Here is a 24,641-nt window from a genome sequence, read left to right as displayed (position 1 = left end):
AATTTTTAACAACAGGTTCCCTGTTTTTCGGATGAAGACATATGCGCTGTGGGGGGGAGTGTCACTGTGTTTTGCGGTGTATCGCGCCATTGAAAATTATTCTAATAATAAAATAAAACAATTACGATATTCCAAATATCCCCTACATTAAAGTGGACTCTAAATAAAGAAATTCCCTGTCCAGAATGCTTTAGTGTGGATTGCCACACTATGTATATAATTACATAAGTGTACAGACCTACCCACACATTATATTAAACTCACCCATCACCTATAGGCCTATATGCGCACATTCAATATCCTTAGTGTGCTCAGCCCATTAAGTTAGGCTGTGCACATGAGAAGGAAGGAGGACAGTGCGGAGTGCGCAGTAAGCCGCAACAACTCTTCTGGCTAATGCACAGATACGTTGCCAGGAGCCAACTCAGTACATATATATGCAGCACCAGAGGCAAGCTCAGTACATGTATACAGCATCAGAACAAAGCTCATACACATATACAACACCAGAACCAAACTCAGTACATATATACAGCAACAGAACCAAACTCATACACATGTGCAACATAACCAAGCTTAGTACATAAATACAACTCCAGAACCAAGCTCAGTACATAAATACAACACTAGAACCAAGCTGTAATGAATCGGGGTAGGAAGACGGACAGGTGAGCCCTAATCTTCCCACAACTCAGTCCCTGCCTACTTGCACGGCCCGTCCTAATTGACGGCCTACAACTGGGCGACGGTCCCTACGCTCAGTACGTGCAAGACAGACAACACAAGACAAGGGCACACAGAAGCAATGGGGGGTTAGGGGCAGTTGCCCACAGGGCCACCATGAGCAACAGGCAGCGGTCAACGAGCTGAATCAAACCAGGAGAGTACGTAGTACCAAAAACAGAGCAAGAGAATAGTCAGGCAAGTCAGGGTCGATAAGTAACAGCGGTCAATCAGGTAAATAGCAGGAATTGCAGAGCCAGGAAACCAGAACAATCACAGGCAAGCAACATGCTGCAAGTGAGGGTATAAATAGACCAAGGGTGGGAGCTAGAACCATCAGGCCAGGCTGTGATAGGTTCTCCCTCTAATCAGCCTGCAAGCTTGGAGCTGATGAGGGCTGATTAACGCCGGGCGTCGACACAGAACCTGTGTCTGGCAAACCCTTTACACAAGTTCAGTATATAAATACAACACCAGGACCAAGCTCAGTACATATATACAACGCCAGAATCAAGCTCAGTACATAAATACAGCACCAGAACCAAGCTCAATACATATATACAGCACCAAAGAGAAGGTCAGAACATATATACAGCACCAAAACCAAGCTTAGTACATATATACAACATCAGAGCCAAGCTCAGTACATATATACAGCATCAGAACAAAGCTCATACACATATACAACACCGAGAACCAAACTCAGTACATATATACAGCAACAGAACCAAACTCATACAGTGACTACAGTACTGAGCAGTCGCAGGGAGAATAAACATTTACATTTAGTGACTCACCGGTGACGACTTCTCAGATTCTAGTTGTTCTCTTTACTTTTCAATCTGGTCCAGAACTCTATGATGCCTCCTGGGTCAGTTTGCTCAATCAGATGTCTTCGGAAGGTCACTTTTTCAACATTTCTACACCTATAAATGAAGAGCAAATTTTTATGGTGCCACACTCTATGCCACTAAATATAATAGTATCACACACTGTGTCACCGAATATAATAATGCTACACACTGTGCCCCTGAATATAATATAGTACCATACACTGTACCTGATTATAATAGAACCATACACTGTGCCCATGAATAAAATTGTGTCAAACACTGTAAAGTAATGCACCACACACAGTGCCCCTTGTAGATAGTGCCCCTCATAGAGCCCCCTGTAAATAGTGCCCCTCATAGAGCCCTCTGTATATAGTGCTCCCAGTAGAGCCCTCTGTAGATAGTTCTCCCCATAGAGCCCTCTGTAGATTGTAGATATTGCTCAACATAGAGCCTTCTGTAGGTAGTAGCATTCCCTGCAGATAGTGCCCCATGTACCGTTCACTGCAGACAGGGCCCACTGTAGCGTTCCCTGTAGATAGTGACCCCTGTGGCATTCACTGTAGCATTCCCTGTATAGTGCCCCCTGTAGATAGGGCCCCCTTTGGCATTCCCTGTAGATAGAGCCCCCTGTGGCATTCCCCGTAGATAGAGCCCCCTGTGGCGTTCCCTGTAGATAGGCCCCCTGAGGCATTCCCTGTAGATAAGGGCCCCTATATAGTCCCCTGTAGTTAGTGTTTCGTATATAGTCCCCTGTAGTTAGTACTCCATATATAGTCCCCAGTAGCTACTGTTCCCCATATAGTCCCCTGTAGCTACTGCTACCTATGTATTGCCCCCTGTAGTTTATGTTCCCTATATAGTTCCCTGTAGCTACTGTTCCCTATATAGTCCCCTGTAGTTACTGTTCCCTATATAGTCCCCTATAACTACTGTTCCCTATATAGTCCCCTGTAGCTACTGTATCCCTATATAGTCGACTGTATCTACTGTTCCCTATATAGTCCCCTGTAGCAACTGTTCCCTATATAGTCCCCTGTAGCTACTGTTCCCTATATAGTCCCCTGTAGCTACTGCTACAAATGTATTGTCCCCTGTAGTTTATGTTCCCTATATAGTCCCCTGTAGCTACTGGTCCCTATATAGTCCCCCGTAGTTACTGTTCCCTATATAGTTCCCTGTAGCAACTGTTCCCTATATAGTCCCCTGTAGCTACTGTTTCCTATATAGTCCCCTGTAGCTACTGTTCCCTATATAGTTCCCTGTAGCTACTGTTCCCTATATAGTCCCCTGTAGCTACTGTTCCCTATATAGTTCCCTGTAGCTACTGTTCCCTATATAGTCCCCTGTATCAACTGTTCCCTATATAGTTCCCTGTAGCAACTGTTCCCTATATAGTCCCCTGTAGCAACTGTTCCCTATATAGTCCCGTGTAGCTACTGTTCCCTATATAGTCCCCTGTAGCTACTTGCGACTATATACAATGCTGCCCCCTGTGGCGTTCCCTGTAGATAGAGCCCCCTGTGGCGTTCCCTGTAGATAGGGCCGCCTGAGGCGTTCCCTGTAGATAAGGGCCCCTATATAGTCCCCTGTAGTTAGTGTTCCCTATATAGTCCCCTGTAGTTAGTGCTCCCTATATAGTCACATATAGCTACTGTTCCCTATATAGTTCCCTGTAGCTACTGTTCCCTATATAGTCCCCTGTAGCTACTGTTTCCTATATAGTCCCCTGTAGCTACTGTTTCCTATATAGTCCCCTGTAGCTACTGCTACCTATGTATTGTCCCCTGTAGTTTATGTTCCCTATATAGTCCCCTGTAGCTACTGTTCCTTATATAGTCCCCTGTAGTTACTGTTCCCTATATAGTCCCCTGAAGCTACTGTTCCCTATATAGTCCCCTGTAGCTACTGTTCCCCATATAGTCCCCTGTAGTTACTGTTCCCTATATAGTCACCTGGAGTTAGTGCTCCATATATAGTCCCCTGTAGCTACCGTTTCCTATATAGTTCCCTGTAGCTACTGTTCCCTATATAGTCCCCAGTAGCTACTGTTCCCCATATAGTCCCCTGTAGCTACTGTTCCCTATCTAGTCCCCTGTAGCAACTGTTCCCTATATAGTCCAATGTAGTTACTGTTCCCTATATAGTCCCCTGTAGCTACTGTTCCCGATATAGTCCACTGTAGCAACTGTTCCCTATATAGTCCCCTATATAGTCCCCTGTATAGTCCCTATATAGTCCCCACTAAAGCGCCGAATGGCGAGGCGTCATGTGCCTAGCCAGGGCAGCGCTAGTGAAGTCAATTGTATCAGCGTCCTAAGGACGCAAATACAATTGAGTGCAGGGCATCGGTTCCGGATTCCTGCTTCACCCGGTTCTGCGAATCCGCTGTAATGTTAACAACCGGTTTGGTGGAACAAGGGCGAACCGGCCGGATTCCACCCCTGATAGCGCCACCTGCATCACAAGAAAAGCGCTGAATGCCGAGGCAGGGAACTGTTGGTTTCCTTGCCACTCCAGCGCTTTCATTCGTATCTGCGTCTTAAGGATACGTATACAATTAAGTACAATAGTTAGTGCCCACGTTCCCCTGTGAGTGATCTGATTGTCAGTCATTCAAGTCATATAGTTCATTTAGGATAGGAAAAAAATTATATATACAGTGTAGATATATATATATATATATATATATATATATATATATATATATATATATATATATAAAATGACCACGCCGGCCAAGGATCCCATCCAGGCGTCTCATAGGCTGCAGGACAGAGGAGGCTGTGGAGCTCTGTTCACCATGGAAACAGACCTTGGTGAGTATAAGGTTTCTTTCATTTGTTTTTGGACAACCAGGCAGCATATACAGGGGATCTGTGTGGCACTATCTACAAGGGAGGAGTGTTTGTGGCACTACCTACAAGGGGGGCTGTGTGGCACTATCTATAAGGGGGGCTGTGTGGCACTATGTACAAGTAGTGTGTGTGGCACTATCTACAAGGGGGGCTGTGTGGCACTATCTACAAGAGGGGGTGTGTGGCACTATCTACAGGGGCTGTATGGCACGGTCTACAAGGTGGGGTAAGTGCACTACTTACAAAGGGGGGTGTATGGCACTACCTACAGGCAGACTGTGTGTGGCACCATACAGAGGGGTAGTGACACTAAATACAAGGAGCACTGTGTGGGGAACTCTCTACAGGTGTCTTTAATTAGAGCCCCTAGACAAAACTTTGCTTGGGGCCCCAGAAATGCCAAACTTGTCCCTGAGGGTAAGTACAAGGATGCTTACTGCTGGGACCCTGTACCTAAGCCTATCATGTATTATACTGACTGCTGGGACCCTGTATCTAAGCCTATCATATATATATATATATATATATATATATATATATATATATATACAGTGAAGGAAATAAGTATTTGATCCCTTGCTGATTTTGTAAGTTTGCCCACTGTCAAAGACATGAACAGTCTAGAATTTTTAGGCTAGGTTAATTTTACCAGTGAGAGATAGATTATATATAAAAAAAAAAAAAGAAAATCACATTGTTAAAATTATATATATTTATTTGCATTGTGCACAGAGAAATAAGTATTTGATCCCTTTGGCAAACAAGACTTAATACTTGGTGGCAAAACCCTTGTTGGCAAGCACAGCAGTCAGATGTTTTTTGTAGTTGATGATGAGGTTTGAACACATGTTAGATGGAATTTTGGCCCACTCCTCTTTGCAGATCATCTGTAAATCATTAAGATTTCGAGGCTGTCGCTTGGCAACTCGGATCTTCAGCTCCCTCCATAAGTTTTCGATGGGATTAAGGTCTGGAGACTGGCTAGGCCACTCCATGACCTTAATGTGCTTCTTTTTGAGCCACTCCTTTGTTGCCTTGGCTGTATGTTTCGGGTAATTGTCGTGCTGGAAGACCCAGCCACGAGCCATTTTTAATGTCCTGGTGGAGGGAAGGAGGTTGTCACTCAGGATTTGACGGTACATGGCTCCATCCATTCTCCCATTGATGCGGTGAAGTAGTCCTGTGCCCTTAGCAGAGAAACACCCCCAAAACATAATGTTTCCACCTCCATGCTTGACAGTGGGGACGGTGTTCTTTGGGTCATAGGCAGCATTTCTCTTCCTCCAAACACGGCGAGTTGAGTTAATGCCAAAGAGCTCAATTTTAGTCCAACAGTTGTCTCCTTCTCACCCAGCGTCTTACTTATGGTTTTGTAGCCCATTCCAGCCTTGTGCAGGTCTATGATCTTGTCCCTGACATCCTTAGAAAGCTCTTTGGTCTTGCCAATGTTGTAGAGGTTAGAGTCAGACTGATTAATTGAGTCTGTGGACCGGAGTCTTTTATACAGGTGACCATTTAAGACAGCTGTCTTTAATGCAGGCACCAAGTTGATTTGGAGCGTGTAACTGATCTGGAGGAGGCTGAACTCTTAATGGTTGGTAGGGGATCAAATACTTCTTTTTCTGTGCACAATGCAAATAAATATATATAATTTTGACAATGTGATTTTCAGTTTTTTTTTAAATATAATCTATCTCTCACTGGTAAAATTAACCTAGCCTAAAAATTCTAGACTGTTCATGACTTTGACTGTGGGCAAACTTACAAAATCAGCAAGGGATCAAATACTTATTTCCTTCACTGTATATATATATATATATATATATATATATATATATATATATATATATATATATATATATATATATACATATATATATATAGTACAAAAAAAGAGGAGCAGCACATATAAACACAAAGTATGCGTAGTTGTATGTGCACAAGCCTTAGGACCTCAGACTCCGGTCCCACATATGTATTTCCAAACTAATAGGCAGCACAACACAGGTTCCAATTCAGTGAAAAAAGGCGTATTCACCAATACGTCAGTGCAACTTTTCAGCCGACATGGGCCTTTCCCAAGCATGCTATACATATATATATGTGTGCGTGTGTGTGTGTGTGTGTGTGTGTTTATATATGTATATATGTGTGTGTGTGTGTGTGTATATACATATATATGTATGTATGTATATAAATACATGTGTGTATATCTATCCCCTTCCCGACATCTGCCATTTATATGGGGGGAATGTGGAATGGGGTAACAATGGCGGGCTCACAGGCTGAGCCCGCTCCATAGAACAAGCGAGTCGGCTGGGTGTTACAGCCGTCACTTCACCTTCCTTCTCATTTAACCTGTTAAATGCTGCAGTAAATAGCTACCACAGCATTAAAAAGACTAGAAACAGGGGGATGCCCCCCCCCCCCCGTGACACGATTTCCAGTTGCCGTTGGTTGCATTGGCAGGCTCCGGCAGGGCTTCATATGAGACTGTCAGTAGGAGACTGTCAGTATCACGATATACTGCAATGCATTAGTATTGCAGTATATCGTGCAAGCGATCTAACGATCGCTGGTTCAAGTCCCCTAGGGGGACAAGTAAAAAACAGTAAAATAACTTTTTTAATAAATACATTTAAAAAAAATGAAAAGCGCAAAAAAAACCTTCTTCCCATTTTCCATCAAACACAATGTAAAAAAATGTAAAACAATTAACGTAACTGGTCGATGCGTCCATAAAATTCCGAACTATTATAATATATCATTATTTAGACCGCACGGTGAACGCCGTAAAAAAAAAAATATTAAAAAGCCCATAATCGCTGTTTTCTTTGTCACTTGATCTCTCACATAAAATGGAATAAAAAGTGTTTAATAAGTTTCATGTACCCCAAAATGGTAAAAATAGAAAGTACATCTCGCCCCGCAAAAAAATAAGCCCTCAATCCCCTCAATGGACGGAAAAATCAAAACAGTTATGGCTCTCAGAATGTGGCGACAAAACTCAAATTTTATTTTTAACAATCAGTTTTTTCCTTTTAAAAGTAGTAAAACATGAAAAAAAACTTTATAAATTTGGTATCGCTGTAATTCTCTTGACCTGCAGAATAAAGTTAATGCACCATTTTTACCACACGGTGAACGCTATAAAAACAAAACCACACAAAATATTGAGGAATCACTGTTTTTTTCCCTATTTTACAATACAAATATTTTCATTCCAGTTTCCCACTACATTATATGGTACAATAAATGGTGCCGTGAAAATCTACAACTTGTGCCGCAAATAAACAAGCACTCATACAGCAATATTGGTGGGAAAATAAAAAAATTATGGCTTTTGGAATGTGGGGAGGAAAAAATTAAAATTAAAATCCCAAAAATGCCTGTGTCCTGAAAGAGTCAAGTTCAATTGCTCTTGAAGATAAATAAATAATTGAGAACTGTTTGCAAGCAGCCATAATGTATAGAAAAATATTCATTAGCCATATATATATATATATATATATATATATATATATATATATGCATGATGCAGGGATTCAGTGATGGCAGCACTTGTCTGTCTTTACACTTGCCTTGCAGAAACGGTCTGTATAGATAATATATGCTGGGGGAGCCTGCAGCAGGAGTTTCTGATCTCTTTTACTAGTATTATGTGAATGCTTGCAGGGGGCGGGTGGAGCAGGATGTATTGTTGGTGCATTATCAACCAATGGCAGCAGAGCAGGAAGTCCATGAAATATAACTTCAGCAAATAGCTGCAGAGCCCTTAGTGTTATCTTATAGAGGGGCATCATTTTGGAAACTTCTCCTGTACAGCCCAGTAACATGCAGCAATTTTTTTTATTTCCTGTAGTAAGGAACCAATGTGTATGAAGCAGCTTGGAAACTTGCATTTGAGTCACCAAAGTGAAAAAATGAATGGCCCTGATTACATTACCCTAGTAGCTCCATTTCACTAATTATGAAAATTGACACGAAGTTTCACTTCAGGTGTTTCTGTTTACCAGCATTTCTGAATCTAAATTAGGCCTCCCACCGCCTGTCTGGTTTGGCATTCTGTTTTTTTCAACCAATCTTTTAGGTCCTCGTTTTGGACATTTGATTCTAGTCCTGGTGCCCATGTTCCGTATGTTTCCTTAGCATGCTGGTTCCGGGTATAGACTAACTTCTCAAATGTTTTAGTTCGTTACAGAATGGTACAGATATTCTATTGATCTGTCTATGTCCCCCTAATTGTCCCAAACGGAATTTTTAAACTGTAAACTCCTGCATTGGAAAATGTGCTTGCCTACATTGTGTAAGAACATAGATAAAGGCACAGGAATAATTAGGTCAATGAACATCAATGCCAAAGTGTGAGCAGTCTTTGTTGTGAAAAATTTCTCTACCAAATAAATTTAAAATCAATATGTTTAAAAACATTGATGCCATGGATGGGGAAACTCATGGTCTCTTATAGTACAGTACAGTTAATAACTATACATGTCTCCAAAATGCTATTGTAAGACTGAAATCACGCATGTAGTTTTTGATACAGTTTTTGAGCACAATATAGAAATGGACACAAAATAGAAGGGACATATTAGTCTTTACATTTCCTTCTTTTTAGATCCACTCCTGTGTTTGGCTCAAAAAACTGACGTGAAAACAGCATATGTGTCATTTCTGCCTAACCACAGTTTAAGAAAAAATAAGTCAATATAAAATTTCCAACATATGCACATAGTGTAAACTCGTAGTTAAATCAACACATGCACACAACATAAAAATGCTCTTGAAATGTTGGTAGTTGGGGTTTATGACCTTTCAATTTTTTTTCAAACCAATTAGATGTACCTGTCTCATGCAAGGGCGTATGCAAGGGGGTTACATGGTTAAAATTGCCCCCTTGTTCCCTTTTCAACTGTATCCGCATTCTCAGGATACGGATACAGTTTAATGCTAATGAAGAGCAGGAAGCTGTCGGATCCCTGCTATGCCATACACTCTGGTAGGCCACAAACCAATTCAGGCCTGCGACCTACAAGGCACTGGGAACTCATTGCAGGTCATCATGATGCACTAATGTCTGGAAGAAGGCTCTGTCCTGAACTGCCCCATTTATTATGGGAATAGGGTTAGTTGAGTATTAATTTTATTATTTTTTTGGGAGGAATTTTACTGTATGGAGCATTTAAGGGGCACTTAAACTGTGTAGGGCAGTCAGGGGCACTGTGAGGATGGAACTAAGGGGGCACCATTACTATGTAGGGCCAGAAAAGGGGCACTATTACTGTGAGGAAGGCACTAAGGGAGCTGTTTTACTGTGTAAGGGCAGTATTACCATGTTGGGGACACTATTACTGTGTGCAGACACAATAGAAAACACTTCAACTGTGTGGAAGCGCTACAGGGCACTATTAGTGTGTTAATACCCCTAAGGGAGCACTAATAATGTGTGGAGCACAAAGGGGGTGCTATTAATTTGTGGGTCATAAAGGGGGCACGATTATTGTGTGAAACACTATTACCATCTGGCGAGCTATTTGGCACTATTTTATGGAAGTAACTATATTTATGTGGGGTACCTGGAGCAGTAGCAGGCACTGTATTGGAGAAGCAGCAGTATGGTACTTCTTAAGGGAAGTTTGTATAGAGGGTGAAGAATAGGTGGGGAGGGTGCTGGAAAAGTGAGTAGCCAAAGATGTTTGGGCAGAGATAATTGATGGCCTGGAGATGTTGTCATGGATGTCTGGCCTGGATGAAGAAGGAATGGGAAATTGAATGACTTCAATCAGAAAGGACGTTAACTGTGAGCCACTGAATTTAACTGTATGGTATTCAATTATTGGGTCTGCAGAGCACCTGTATATAACTGATATCTACCACCAAATGGTCACTGTATTGTGGTAATATTGGTATTTATTGAGTAAAACAATGGTTTTTATTGAGCAAGAGTATGGTGGTCTTATTTAGTCACTATGTGTTGGTAATGTGTTGTCATCTTCTGGAGATATTATTCAGCCCTTGTAAAGTGGTATGACTGTATTATTTAGAGACTGTGTACAGTACAATAAACTCTGCTGAGCAGAGGATACGACTGCTTTTCTCATTGAACACCGGCAGCCACATCCTCAGATCAGCAGTGGTTATTGTACTGTATACAGCCTGCCCCGCCTGTCCTAGCACTGGGAGAGAACTCTTGATGACTACTACTACTACTACTGTTAGTAAGTGTTCTCTCCCAGAACAGCGACGCTAGGACAGGCAGGACGGGCTGTGCAGTACAGCAGACTTTGCTGAGCTGAGGTGAGGATGTGGCTACGATGTTTGAAAAGAAAGGATCCCTGTTTCTCCATAAGTGGAGACTGGGAACCTTTCTCTTCAATAACTGGCTGACACATCTTCTGCTCAGCCTACTGTCGTAGGAGCTACGAGAAAGGGACGAAGTGCAGTGTTTACAATATTACGAGTCTAGCCAAAGCATCATTCTGAATCTTTATTTAACCGAAGGTCTTGACAAAATCCTGCGAAGTTGCCTGGTGTTATGTGCTTGTCACCCTGCTTCTTATCTTGTACGAAGTTATCATCTAGAAGAGGCTGGACGCAGCCTGCAGGGCTTAAGGGGAAGCCTCCATGACCTCACTGGTAGGGAAAGGGTTAATAGGTAAGGGAGAGTTGGAGGGAGAGTTAGGAGGAGGTGGAGGAGGGACAAGGAGGAGTCAGGGGGCCGTTGCTGAGCTTCCCGCTGTTTGCGGCATTGAGCCGGAAGCAGCGGGAGGAGTAACACAGGGAGAGACAAGCTCCCCGTTGCCCGCGCTTATAACAATGTCGGAGGCCGTATTATTAGAGCGGCTGCATGCCGCTGATGTGCACCACGGTCCCGGATGGCTTGAGGAGACCGTGGCTGCATTAACTAGGATCCCGGACGCCGTTTCGCCACGCCAGGCCCGGCGTTCGGGGTCTGTTGCAGGGGACAGGCTCCCCTCCCCCGGCCCCCTTACTAGCATTACTATGGCGGCGGGGGGGGGAGTCGGCAACAACCGCTCCTGCTCGGAGCAGGCTGAGAGCGTTGCCGGGGGTGACGGCGACTCAGGCCGGGTCGACCCGTCCCTCCCGGCGGTCCCGACCTCCAGAGCGCCTCAGTCCTGAGGCAGTCCCGCGGACACGGCGTCGCAGAGGGAGCCCGATCTCGGACGCTGCAGGCCAGGCAGCTGGGAGGACCGCCCCTTCCCAGGCCCTGCATCCTGGCAGGAATCCCAAGCCGCGACGGGGTCCGGCGGTAAGCAGGGAGTCGCAGGCCGGGCTCCCTGTCACCCCTCCCCCATCGGATGGAAGATTCGGAGGACAAGGTACGGCCGCCCCGCCTGGTGATGTTCCGGCCAGGGGGCAGGCTTCTTCAGGATCAGCGAGACGGACGTCTAGATCTGCAGCGACGTCGAGGCAACAGGTCCGGTCGGAAGTCTGGGTCCCGGCGGTCGGGCGGCAGGTTGCCGGCCCATCGGTCAGCGCGTCCTCATCCCCATTCCGAAGATGTCGTTTGGATGGACAGTCGTCGGCGAGAGAAGAGCTGGAGGAAGGTGAACTGGACGTGTATCGTCGAGGTCAGGATGGTCCGGCTGACGGGAACACAGCGCCTGTGCAGCCCGGTGAGTGTATAACTCCATCATTGTCATATCCAGCGATTTTTATGTCGGGTATCGGCGGGGGGGCTGCTAGCGTCGCATCGGTGGCCGGTAGTGGCGCGGGCGGGCGCGATGGCGCGGGTTTGGCAGACTTAGTGGGTTGCTTGAGAGAGCTGGTCGGGCGCCTAGATAGGGCGGTGGCGCCGGTAGTCACGGAAGTGTCCCCGGCGGTAGTTTGGGAGGGTCCCAGGGAAGGGGGATTGTTACAAGCGCGGCCCGTAACGGCGGTTAGAGAGGCGGTCGCGGTGTCGGTACAGACCGAGGCGCAAAAGATGGCGATCGGGTGCGTATTGATGATCGCGCTCGTGGGGAGGTGTATGTGTGTTTCGAAGGTCCGTTGGGGGCGCATTTAAAGCAGGAGGTGCGTGAGCGGATCTGGAAGGACGAATATGTAGAGATTTTTTCTCTCTTGCCGCTCGCTAAATTTAATTTGGATAAGAGCAAGCGGGACGAGAGTAAAAAGGACGAGGAGGAACGGCGGCGGTATAGGCTTATCCCGCAGACGTTCGTTAATTGGTCGCAGGCGTTCGCCATATTAGCCAGTGTGATAGGGGAAAAGGCGCCGGAAAATTGTTCGGCGTTGTTTTGTTATTTTGATGCTATTGGGGAGGCTCATAGGGCGTATGGGGGCCAGGCGTGGCTGCGATACGACGAGCAATTCCGTCAGCGAAAAGCGGTTCGGCCGGCGATTCGGTGGGACCAGAAGGATATTGCTCTCTGGTTACGGGTTACGGCTCCGGTTAGGCAGTCCTTTCCCGGGAGCGCCGGCCAAGGAGGCCAGTCTAGTCAGGTTGGACAAGGCGGCGGGGGAAAGGCAGGGTTTTGCTGGCAATTTAATGAAGGCCAGTGCAAGTTCGGGGCCACGTGCAAGTTCAAGCACGTGTGTTCGGAGTGTAATGGTGCATCACACGGGGCGGCGAAATGTATGCGGAAAAGGAGGTCAGGGAACCAGTCCTCCGCGGCTGGTCAAGGGGGTGTCACCGGTGAGGGTGGAAAAGATGGCCCCTTATCTAAATGAGTATCCGGACAGGGCGGCGGCTAAGTTGCTTTACGAGGGTTTTCGTGTTGGTTTCGTTATTCCCCCGCCTCCTTATGAGGTTCCGGTTACGCGGAGGAATTTAAAATCGGCTTACTCGCATGCCAAGGTCGTGTCGGACAAATTGTTAAAAGAAGTTTCGTTGGGTCGCATGTCAGGGCCTTTTGTTGAGTCGCCAGTAAAAGATTTAGTTGTGTCCCCGTTGGGTATTGTTCCTAAGCGCGAGCCCGTAAAATTTCGTTTAATTCAACACTTATCGTATCCCAAGGGTTCGTCGGTAAACGACGGGATAGATCACGAGTTGTGCTCCGTAGCCTATACCTCATTCGATGAGGCGGTGGGTTTAGTGCGGGCTGCGGGTCCGGGCGCGCTGCTAGAAAAAACCGAAATCGAGGCGGCGTTCAGGTTGTTGCCAGTTCATCCAGAAAGCCAACGGCTGTTGGGCTGTTTTTGGAATGGGGCCTTTTATGTGGATCGGTGCCTTCCGATGGGGCGTTCCCTTTCTTGTGCGTACTTCGAGGCGTTTAGTAGCTTCGTGGAGTGGGTAGCGAGGGGAGTATCCGGGGTCGACTCGTTGATCCATTACTTAGATGATTTCTTGTGCGTTGGCCCGGGGGGTTCGCCGGTTTGCGGTAATTTGCTTTATGCACTACAGAAGGTTGCGAGGGATTTTGGGATCCCTTTGGCGCCAGAAAAAACGGAGGGCCCAGTAGCGACGATTTGTTTTTTGGGAATTGAAATAGATTCGGTGGCAATGGAGTGTCGTCTCCCTGCGGATAAGCTGGGTGCTTTGAGGCTGGAGGTACGGCGGGCTTGTAGACTGAAGAAAATTACGCTGCGGGAGCTTCAGTCGCTGCTGGGGAAGTTGAATTTCGCCTGCCGGATTATGCCAATGGGGAGGGTGTTTGGTAGACGGTTGGCAGCGGCAACGGCGGGAGTGCGAGTGATTTGAATAATTTTACGGATGCGGCTGGGGCGGGCGGTTTTGGAGCTTACGGGGGAGGTCCGTGGTGCGCAGGTCAATGGCCGGCTAGTTGGGTGTCCAGCGGACTCACGCGGAATCTGGCCCTGCTCGAGCTGTTCCCCATCGTGGTGGCGGCAACCATTTGGGGGGACAGGCTCAGGGATAAGAAGGTTCGTTTTTTACTGCGACAACATGGGGGTGGTGCTGGCCATTAATAACATCACTGCGTCCTCTCCTCCTGTAGTTCAATTGTTGCGACATTTAGTGTTGGTATGTTTGTCGTTGAACGCGTGGGTGGTGGCGGTGCATGTGCCGGGGGTACGGAATTGCATCGCTGATGCTCTTTCTCGCTCGCAGTGGGACCGGTTTCGGCAATTGGCACTGGGAGCGGAACGTCTCGGTTTGGCTTGTCCGGAACATGTTTGGGATCTGGTCTCGGTCCCGTAGAACAACTGATACAAAGGTCTTTGGCGCGCACGACGTGGAGTGCTTATTCTGCTTGTTGGAGGCAGTGGGAGGAGTGGGTAAGAGAGTTGGGTGACGTCAATACGGATAGAGACAGGTTGGTGGCACTTTTGTACTGGTTAGGGGACGCCTGGGAGGCGGGGTTTTCAGTGGCAAAGGTGAACCGGTTCATATCTGCGGTGGCGTTTGGTTTTAAGTTACGAGGCTTTCAAGATGTATCTAAGGAATTTTTGGTGCTACAGGCTTTGAAGGGGTTGGGCCGAGGTAGAGGGGAGGCGGATAGTAGAAGGCCTGTGTCGTTTGCTTTGCTTAGCCAAGTAGGGAAGGGTAAGCTGATAGTTTTGTTCGCCCTCCCGGGGTCGGTTATGTGCCCAGTAGAGTGCATGCGGGGTTTTTTAAGCCGCAAGCGGGGTCTCCAGATTTGCCTTTGTTACGTCATGTGGACGGGTCGTTTTGTCCAGGTTTCAGTTTGGAGATGTATTTAAGGAATGTCTGACGGCGGTTGGTGTCGCGGCGGGCTCATATTCATCTCATTCCTTCAGGATTGGCGCAGCAACTGCAGCGGGGCGCTGGGGGTTGGATGATGAAGGGGTGCGGCGCATTGGTCGTTGGGAGTCCAACTGAGTTAAGTCCTATGTCCGCTCCATTTGTTATGAGGTTGTGGTTAACGCTTAAAAAATGTTTTGTATGGCGGTGTCTAATTGTTTTCCATTTCAGATTCGCCTCCGTGTTTGGTGTGGTTGCTGGGTCATTCGTACGTGCACTGGGTCATTCGTACGTGCCCGGACGGTCGCCAGTTGCGCATTCCGCGACAGGATGCGGTTGTGCATTGGCTGGGATTTAGAGGTATGTCATGGAGCAGGGGGTTGGCAGAATTCCAGACATAGGCCCGGCTTGATAGGGTTCCGGAGGTCTTAGTGTTGCACGTGGGTGGGGATGACTTAGGAGTCTGCCCCTTGCGTGAGTTGGTGCGGGATATCAAACACGATATGTTGGGTTTGTGGGTTTCTTATCCCAAGTTGGTGATAGTGTGGTCGGACATAGTCCCGAGGAAACATTGGCGGTTGGCTAGGTCAGTGAAAGAGTCAATAAGGCTCGCGTTAAAGTTAATCGGGCGGTGTCCCGTTTCGTAGCAAAATCGGGGGCATTTGTGTGCGGCACAGGGATTTGGAGTCAGGAGTGGGGAACTTCTGGAGGGGTGATGGGGTTCATCTGACCGAGGTTGGCATTGATCTTTGGAGCTTGGCGATAGCAGAAGGAATAGAAAGGGCGGTGGTGGTGTGGCGGAACTCACAGGCTTAAGGTGGTCAAGGCCTGTTTCGCTGTGGCGGGGGGAGTCCTTGAGGCCAGTCAGTACAAAATGGTGGGGGGGTCGCATCGGGGGTATGCGTCCCCCAAAAAAGGTACATGGTTGAAGACTTCATCGGGTGTTATCCCTTTGAAGTGGTCTTCTGGTAGAAGGTATATCACTTGAAGGCTTCATCGGGTGTTATCCCTTTGAAGTGGACTTCTAGTGGTCGGTATATCACTTGAGGGCTTCATCGGGTGTTATCCCCTTGAAGTGGACTTCTAGTGGTCGGTATATCACTTGAGGGCTTCATCGGGTGTTATCCCCTTGAAGTGGACTTCTAGTGGTTGGAGCCATCTGCAGAGGTGAACGGTGCTTCCGAGCTGGTTTACGGCTGGAGGTAATTGGTGGTTTGCAGATGGCTAATTCGGTGTGTTCTTAAAAAGGAACATCTGAAGGGGCTTCAAGGACTTCCTCTGCTCGGGTTAATGTTAACGTTAAATTGTTATGTACGATTCTGACCCATGTTGGGTCATGTGAATTATTAGGAGGAATTCTCTGGTGGATTCCTAACTAGTTATCCGAATGTTTCGGATTTAAATTGTTTTGATAAAACTGTGAAATTAATAAACGGCTGCTGTGGCCATTTCACATCCAACCTCGGTGTCACGTGTCTTTCCTAAAGGTGGGGGTGGAGGGATAAGATGGGTAAGGGAAGGTTCATTAACACACGACTCTACTTAGGAAGGTCAAGAAGAGGCTGGACGCAGCCTGCAGGGCTTAAGGGGAAGCCTCCATGACCTCACTGGTAGGGAAAGGGTTAATAGGTAAGGGAGAGTTGGAGGGAGAGTTAGGAGGAGGTGGAGGAGGGACAAGGAGGAGTCAGGGGGCCGTTGCTGAGCTTCCCGCTGTTTGCGGCATTGAGCCGGAAGCAGCGGGAGGAGTAACACAGGGAGAGACAAGCTCCCACCCTCCCGCCCTTTGTTTGTTACCCCTGTGGGTCTTTATGTACGTCCGTTTATGAGTGTTGTCTTTGTTTTGTGTGCTTATTTAACATGTTTTTCCTTTTTTCCCGGAGTAGGTTCTGTTGTCATGGCAGCTGGCGGGGGGAGTCCTTGAGGCCAGTCAGTACAAAATGGTGGGGGGGTCGCATCGGGGGTATGCGTCCCCCAAAAAAGGTACATGGTTGAAGACTTCATCGGGTGTTATCCCTTTGAAGTGGTCTTCTGGTAGAAGGTATATCACTTGAAGGCTTCATCGGGTGTTATCCCTTTGAAGTGGACTTCTAGTGGTCGGTATATCACTTGAGGGCTTCATCGGGTGTTATCCCCTTGAAGTGGACTTCTAGTGGTCGGTATATCACTTGAGGGCTTCATCGGGTGTTATCCCCTTGAAGTGGACTTCTAGTGGTTGGAGCCATCTGCAGAGGTGAACGGTGCTTCCGAGCTGGTTTACGGCTGGAGGTAATTGGTGGTTTGCAGATGGCTAATTCGGTGTGTTCTTAAAAAGGAACATCTGAAGGGGCTTCAAGGACTTCCTCTGCTCGGGTTAATGTTAACGTTAAATTGTTATGTACGATTCTGACCCATGTTGGGTCATGTGAATTATTAGGAGGAATTCTCTGGTGGATTCCTAACTAGTTATCCGAATGTTTCGGATTTAAATTGTTTTGATAAAACTGTGAAATTAATAAACGGCTGCTGTGGCCATTTCACATCCAACCTCGGTGTCACGTGTCTTTCCTAAAGGTGGGGTGGAGGGATAAGATGGGTAAGGGAAGGTTCATTAACACACGACTCTACTTAGGAAGGTCATGGTTCTTTGATTAAACCCATGCTTAAATAATAACCCAGACAGTCTACTTTTTTACACATAATACCTAATAAGAAAAGTTGCAAGTAGAGAATTGTTATCATTCATTTTTTGGTATGTGACAAATTAGAAAAGACATCATGAACTTTTCCATGACCTCTCTGTCTTATAATGAAACAGAAAGCACCAAGCACTAAAAGCTCCATAATTCAATAATCATGGAAAGACCTTCTGTATAGGGTTCACATTGCATTGTCAATGTTCTCCAATGTAATGTACAATGAAAGGTACAGTAGAATATTTTGTTCAGATCTAGATTTGAAATCACATATTTTTTTGTGAATTTGCTGGAAAGTTAGGTCTGTACATGTATGAAGTGAGCAAAATGAGAACATGCTGCATAAGTGTACGGTTTTGTTTGAGAATTTACAAATATAAATATTTTTGCGTTATAGCACATCCTATCTACTTCTAGTGTAAGGTAAAAGGATTATACAGATGAGGCTCCTTTGCTGTATGGTCAGGTTGTCATGTCCTGTTTATAACAAGAAATAATAAGAAATAACAAAGCTTTTGCCCATCTACTCCACAGGAGGTTTCTGTCCTCCCTCAGCTCGCCGTCCGACACCTGTGCTAGGGTTTGACAAATGTTATATATAACAATTACACAGATGCAGGTTTTAATGACAGTAGGTGTTATTTATTTGTGCCATGTGTTGGCCACCTATGGCTAGTACAAGCACTGTATCCTTCGTTGCCGGAGATCTTCATATCTCTGAGTCTGTCTTAAGAAATCAATGCATCCCATTCAATGCAAAAGGATGGTATGCATTCGAATAGTCAGGAAAAATGGGGCATGGTGCTTTGGGAATGTTGTGGGGGTCACATGGCCCAAACATCCACTGATAATGTCTATCTTCCCTAAACACCTGACAACTTACTTATTTGGAAAATTCTCATTATCCTAGTGTAACAGTACAGTAACTGATACTAGCTGCTACAATATAGAATTCATACTGTAATGGCAAACTCAGGGAGCACGGAGCCTCTATAATGCAAATGTAAGGAACATATAGAAATACCATCAACCCCAATGTTTTATCTTAGACTTGAGTCTTTCTTTGCAGATAATTACAACTAGACAGTGCCATGTGTTTTGTTGGCTTTCACATTGTTACAGTACAAGCTGAAGTATGTCCACAATTTGCACTAGTTGTAAAATATGTCACGGTAGTTATCAATTATGTATTGATATACCTTCCCATTTATCATGGTGTGCCAAAGAAACAGTGACATGTCGCATTTACCTCTGCTACATCTGTATATTCAATGTTTTAGGGCATGACCACACGTGGCGGATTTCCTCCGCAACTGTCCGCATCAATGCCGCACAGAATCTGCGTTGCAGATTCTGCTGCGGATCTGCACAAAATGTGCAGTACATTGATGCGGACTAGCTGCTGCGGACTGCGGGAAAAGTGCTTCCCTTCTCTGTATCAGTGCAGGATAGAGAGAAGGGACAGCACTTTCCCTAGTGAAAGTAAACGATTTTCATACTTACCGGCCGTTGTCTTGGTGACGCGTCCCTCTTTCGGCATCCAGCCCGACCTCCCTGGATGACGCGCCAGTCCATGTGACCGCTGCAGCCTGTGCTTGGCCTGTGATTGGCTGCAGCCGTCACTTAGACTCAAACGTCATCCTGGGAGGCCGGACTGGAGACAGACGCAGGGAGTTCTCGGTAAGTATGAACTTATATATTTTTTTACAGGTAGCTGTATATTGAGATCGGTAGTCACTGTCCAGGGGGCAGAAACAGTTACTGCCGATCGCTTAACTCTTTCAGCACCCTGGACAGTGACTATTTACAGACGTCGCCTAGCAACGCTCCTGTCATTACGGGAGCCCCATTGACTTCCTCAGTCTGGCTGTAGACCTAGAAATACATAGGTCCAGCCAGAATGAAGAAATGTCAAGTTACGCTCCGCAGCACACATAAGATCTGCGGACTTCATTGCGGAATTTTCACTCTCCATTGAAGTCAATGGAGAAATTTCGCCATGAGTCTGCCACTGGTCCGCAACAGACAGAGCATGCTGCGGACACCACATTCCGCTCCGCAGCCTATGCTCCGCAGCGGAATTGTACGCATCGTCTAAACGAACACTGCTAAATTAAAGTGAAAGTCAATGGAGAAACGGCTCCGCTGCGGATTAACGCTGCGGAGTGTCCGCAGCGGAATTTAAGTGAAATTCCGCCACGTGTGAACCCGCCCTAATTGAGCATCATTTGTTCTGTTCTGAGCTGCTCATCAATATGCATCCTGGTTGCCTACTATCATCACAAAGTCCAAATAACCAATGGTTACTGGTCGGGTGATTGAAATAGTACTATGACAATAAGTTGTAGGTAAAAGTGTTGTCCGCTTGGGACAATCTTTTATTGTTAGAAGGGTCCCTCAGCAATCAGATGTAATCTGTGTGGGAACCTAGCAATGCCCTGGGGGAATTAAAGTATTAGATATCAATAAAAAATCTATTTAAAAAATCTTAAAATATTTTTGAAAATTCTAAAAGTCTAAAACATAAAAAATAAGTTTTAAATTTAGTTGATTGGTTTACTGGGGACCTCAGTACCAGTAATCACTTTGAGTTATGTGTTATGAAGCAATTTCTAAGCATGTTATTTTCATTAAAAACAATTTGTGTTGTTTCAGGGGGAATATAATATTGTTTTTTAAACAGGTACAGGAAATAACATTATTACTTTTTCATTAGGATGTGACCTTAAGCAAGTCTGTTACATTATCAAAAGCATCAATTAATCTTCACTTTTTTACTAATAAAATGACTAATATGCTCTGAATTAATTCTGACATGAAAGTGAAGTCTTCTAATTTAAATATAAATGATGCTGTAAAATCTATTACCTAGTGAAAGATATTAATATGAAAACCTGTCCTGACTTCAGAAAACATTTTCAGCCTGAATATTTAAGACTGAGGAAAGAGAATTAACTGCATGAGGTTTACATCACCTAATTTACTTCTATAGCAAAGGTGTAATTATATCTCATGTAAGAAAATCTTTCTTAAAGAGTACCCGTCACCTCTCCTGACAAGGCTGTTTAAGTTAATACTTGTATTCCCCATTAAATAGCGATTATTGGAGTATATTTTCTTATGACTCTTCATTGCACCGTTCCTCTATTATTCCTCCTACAAAGGTATGAATACATTGACACATGTTTGATACTAGTTGGGGGTGTATCCCTACACAATCTGACACTATCCAATCAGTGGTCACAGTGTCAGACACATATCCTGTGAATATGCCATTTAATGGTATGATATTTAAGAGATATGTTTTCATACAAGACAATTCATCACTACTAAAAAAAAAAGGCTCATCTATCTACATAAAAGCAATGTTTGTATAAAAGCCAATATAGATAGTGGTAATGTAAATAGGGGACAAATTTCTTTGTAGTGTAAATATATATTGTAAATAACTATTGAAACAATCACCCATTCATCAAAGGGAAATTAGCTCTATGCCTGCCTATTAAAGTTTGTTCTCACACATTAGATATCTAGCTAGTTGAATGTACTGTAGTCACGTGGTAATGTTCTCAGTATATTTCCAGTATATATTTATTTAACCCTTTGTAGCAAAGATAGAAATGGATCTCAATAGAGGGAGTAAAAGATACACATGCCTTTCTCTTACGCGATCTGCTTCTATGTAATTGTTTCCAAGGACCTAATGCTGAATATATCATGCAACTTCATCACGCACTATATAAAATCACAGAAATCTTTTTTAATTTCTTTTGAACTACCTCATTTATAGCTTATTAGTATAGTTATGACATGGTTGGTTTTAAAACCACTTTTGATTTAAATTTAGGGTTACCATATAAAAGTACATCATGTAAAAGTGCTATAACCATGCCAAAAATTGACTATTAGATACAGGTTTTACCACCGGGCAGCTGATTGACAACAACACCTCTTACCATTGAATTCAATGGAGAGTTGACCGTGCTTGACCATCTTCATTGAAGTCTTTGGGAGTTACAGAAAGAGACAAGCAAGTTTGAAACAGATACATCTGTACCCTTTACTATAAATTATAAGAAAATAAAAGTCAGTCACAACTATATAACTCCAACAGACACATTAAATCATTCCCACTACTACCCAGCCTTACGCTATTGCTTGTATTCCCCCCCCCCCCCCCGCCCACGCCCGACATATCAACTCTAACTTGCTTTTTTATAAGAGAATAATCCCGCTTCTGTACACCCTCTGGACTATAGAAATCAGTCTTCAGCCAGTAGTTCTGGTAACTACTTATCCTATTATGCTAAATTCTGCCATTACATAGGGAGGTGTGGCCAGATCCTATCTATCAGAATCTAAAGTTATATAATTTATTCCAAATTGTGAGCAGTATGCTGGAGATCCACAGATGCAGATCTAAAGCGGGGAAAAGGCTCATAAAAGGCTACAAATTGTGTACTGAGCAGCAGCTTTGGTGTCACAGCCAGTGTGCAAACTCCAGTCCACTGCAGGGAGGGGCAGAGATGATTGGTTGGAAGTAGCCTTCCATCATCTACAGGAAACAGGAAGCAGCCTGGAGGAAATTCAGTGACTACAGCAGAATACACAGAGCTAAGTAGATTTGTGGTTGTCACCCCGCACATTGCTGGATTGTTGCTTTGCAATGTTTCAGGCCCATTCTGTCTTGTATTTAATTACTCAGAATCATATTAGAGACAGCACTGACAATAGACAACATGCGTGCAGATGATAATTCACTTAAAGAGGCTCTGTCACCACATTATAAGTGCCCTATATTGTACATGATGTGATCGGCGCTGTAATGTAGATTACAGCAGTGTTTTTTATTTAGAAAAACGATCATTTTTGACAGAGTTATGACCTATATTAGGTTTATGCTAATGAGTTTCTTAATGAAAAACTGGGCATGTTTTACTTTTTGGCCAAGTGGGCGTTGTGGAGAGAAGTGTATGACGCTGACCAATCAGTGACCAATCAGCGTCATAGACTTCTACCCATTCATTTACACAGCAGATAGCGATGTAGCTATATCGCTATGTGCAGCCACATACACACACACTAACGTTACTGCAGCGTCCTGACAATGAATATACATTACCTCCAGCCAGGACGTGATGTGTATTCAGAATCCTGACCACTTCTGTAGCGTCTCTGTGAGTTACAGCATAGCAGGCGTAGTCTCGCGAGATTACGCTGTAAACTGTCATTCACAGCGAGATCTCGCTGTGCTGTGCTGTAAATCACAGAGAAGTGCAGAGAAGTGTCAGGATCCTGAATACACATCACGTCCTGGCAGGACACTGCAGTAATGTTAGTATTTGTGTATGTAGCTGCACATAACGATATAGCTATATTGCTAGTGCAGTGTAAATGAATGGGGAGATGTGTATGATGCTGATTGGTCACTGATTGGTCAGCGTCATACACTCCTCTGTACAACGCCCACTTGGCCAAAAAGTAAAACACGCCCAGTTGTTCATTAAGAAACTCAATAGCACAAAGCTAATATAGGTCATAACTCCATCAAAAATGATCGTTTTTCTAAATAAAAAACACTGCTGTAATCTACATTACTGCGCCGATCACATCATGTACAATATAGGCCACGTATAATGTGGTGACAGAGCCTCTTTAAAATACTATGGTTACACTAAAGTCTTCCTTTATCTCTGTTTTCTAAGAAAATGAATTGATATTGGACATGTTTTGGAATTTCCACTTGTGTGAGTTAATGAAATTAGAAAAAAATCATCACATTAAAGGAGTTGTCCCACAATTAAATATTACATTTCTATATAAGATCCCTTAAAACATAACAATCTTTAAATTCTTTTAAAAATTTGCTCCTGTGTCTAGCTTTTGCTGCTATGGCGCACCCTGGTGTTCTTTTGATATTTTCATCCACATAATATGGCCAGTGCCAGTGAAATGTAGACATTACCAGTGCACCAATTCTTACTGTCTGGCCTCCACAATAGCAGGAATCATTACTGTTACTGAACATGTGTATCCCAAGCACTGGACATATTCTGAGAGAGCATCAAAAAAACACCAGGGAGTGACATAACAAATATTTAACAGTAATTAGGAATAACATGGGAGAAAAATATAGACTCCTGGTGGAGGCGCTCCTGTGTCTGTGGTGGTAGTGCGGTGGCATATATTGGTGAAGGCAGATTGAGTTACGTAAAATAAAGATTTATTAAAACTTCATGTCAAAAGGGGTTAAAAAATGAAGGAACTGCAATGCGTTTCAACCCTGTACAAGTATCTTCATCAGGGATATAAAAGACAATACAAAGCATGGTACATATATACTGATCCGTGGTTAATGATGCTGAGGACAAATAGTGTAGGTTGTGCTTCACGAAGGGGAGGTAGTTAGCTCCTGTAGAGTAGTGTATACTTCCATTCAAATAACTTAACATTACTTTGAAAAAGTAGAAGTAAAAAGATACATAGTGACCTTCTATTGTATGGGCATATTGATAAAATTGGGACAAATTACGGTATTAAACATCTTTTTCATTACATTAAAAAATGCACTGAATGCCAAAGCATAAAATAGTTTAAGTGTTTGACTTCTTGTGTAAAACCACAGGGAAAGAGATAGATTAGTAGCTAGTTCGCTGCTATGTTTAGGGAAATAAAACAAAATAAATGGTTAGATAGTGAACTAAGGTTCACTGAAGTGACAACTGAGTAAAATATACCTTTTAATAGTAACTTGTTCTAAAAACAGGGGTAACACACCACTGTGACATGAGCCCCACCGTGAAAATTAAAAAATGTATTAAACAAAAAACACTGAGTCATTATGATACATATATCTCAGTGTTTGTAACGATATTTGTCTGGAATCAGCATATATCCTGGGCACAACAGTAGTACAATCCCCTAATGAAGC

This window comes from Rhinoderma darwinii, chromosome 2 (genome assembly GCF_050947455.1).
Source record: "Rhinoderma darwinii isolate aRhiDar2 chromosome 2, aRhiDar2.hap1, whole genome shotgun sequence".
Classification (NCBI taxonomy): Eukaryota; Metazoa; Chordata; class Amphibia; order Anura; family Rhinodermatidae; genus Rhinoderma; species Rhinoderma darwinii.
The sequence above is the reverse complement of the archived record's forward strand: the minus strand, read 5'-3'. Positions refer to the sequence as shown.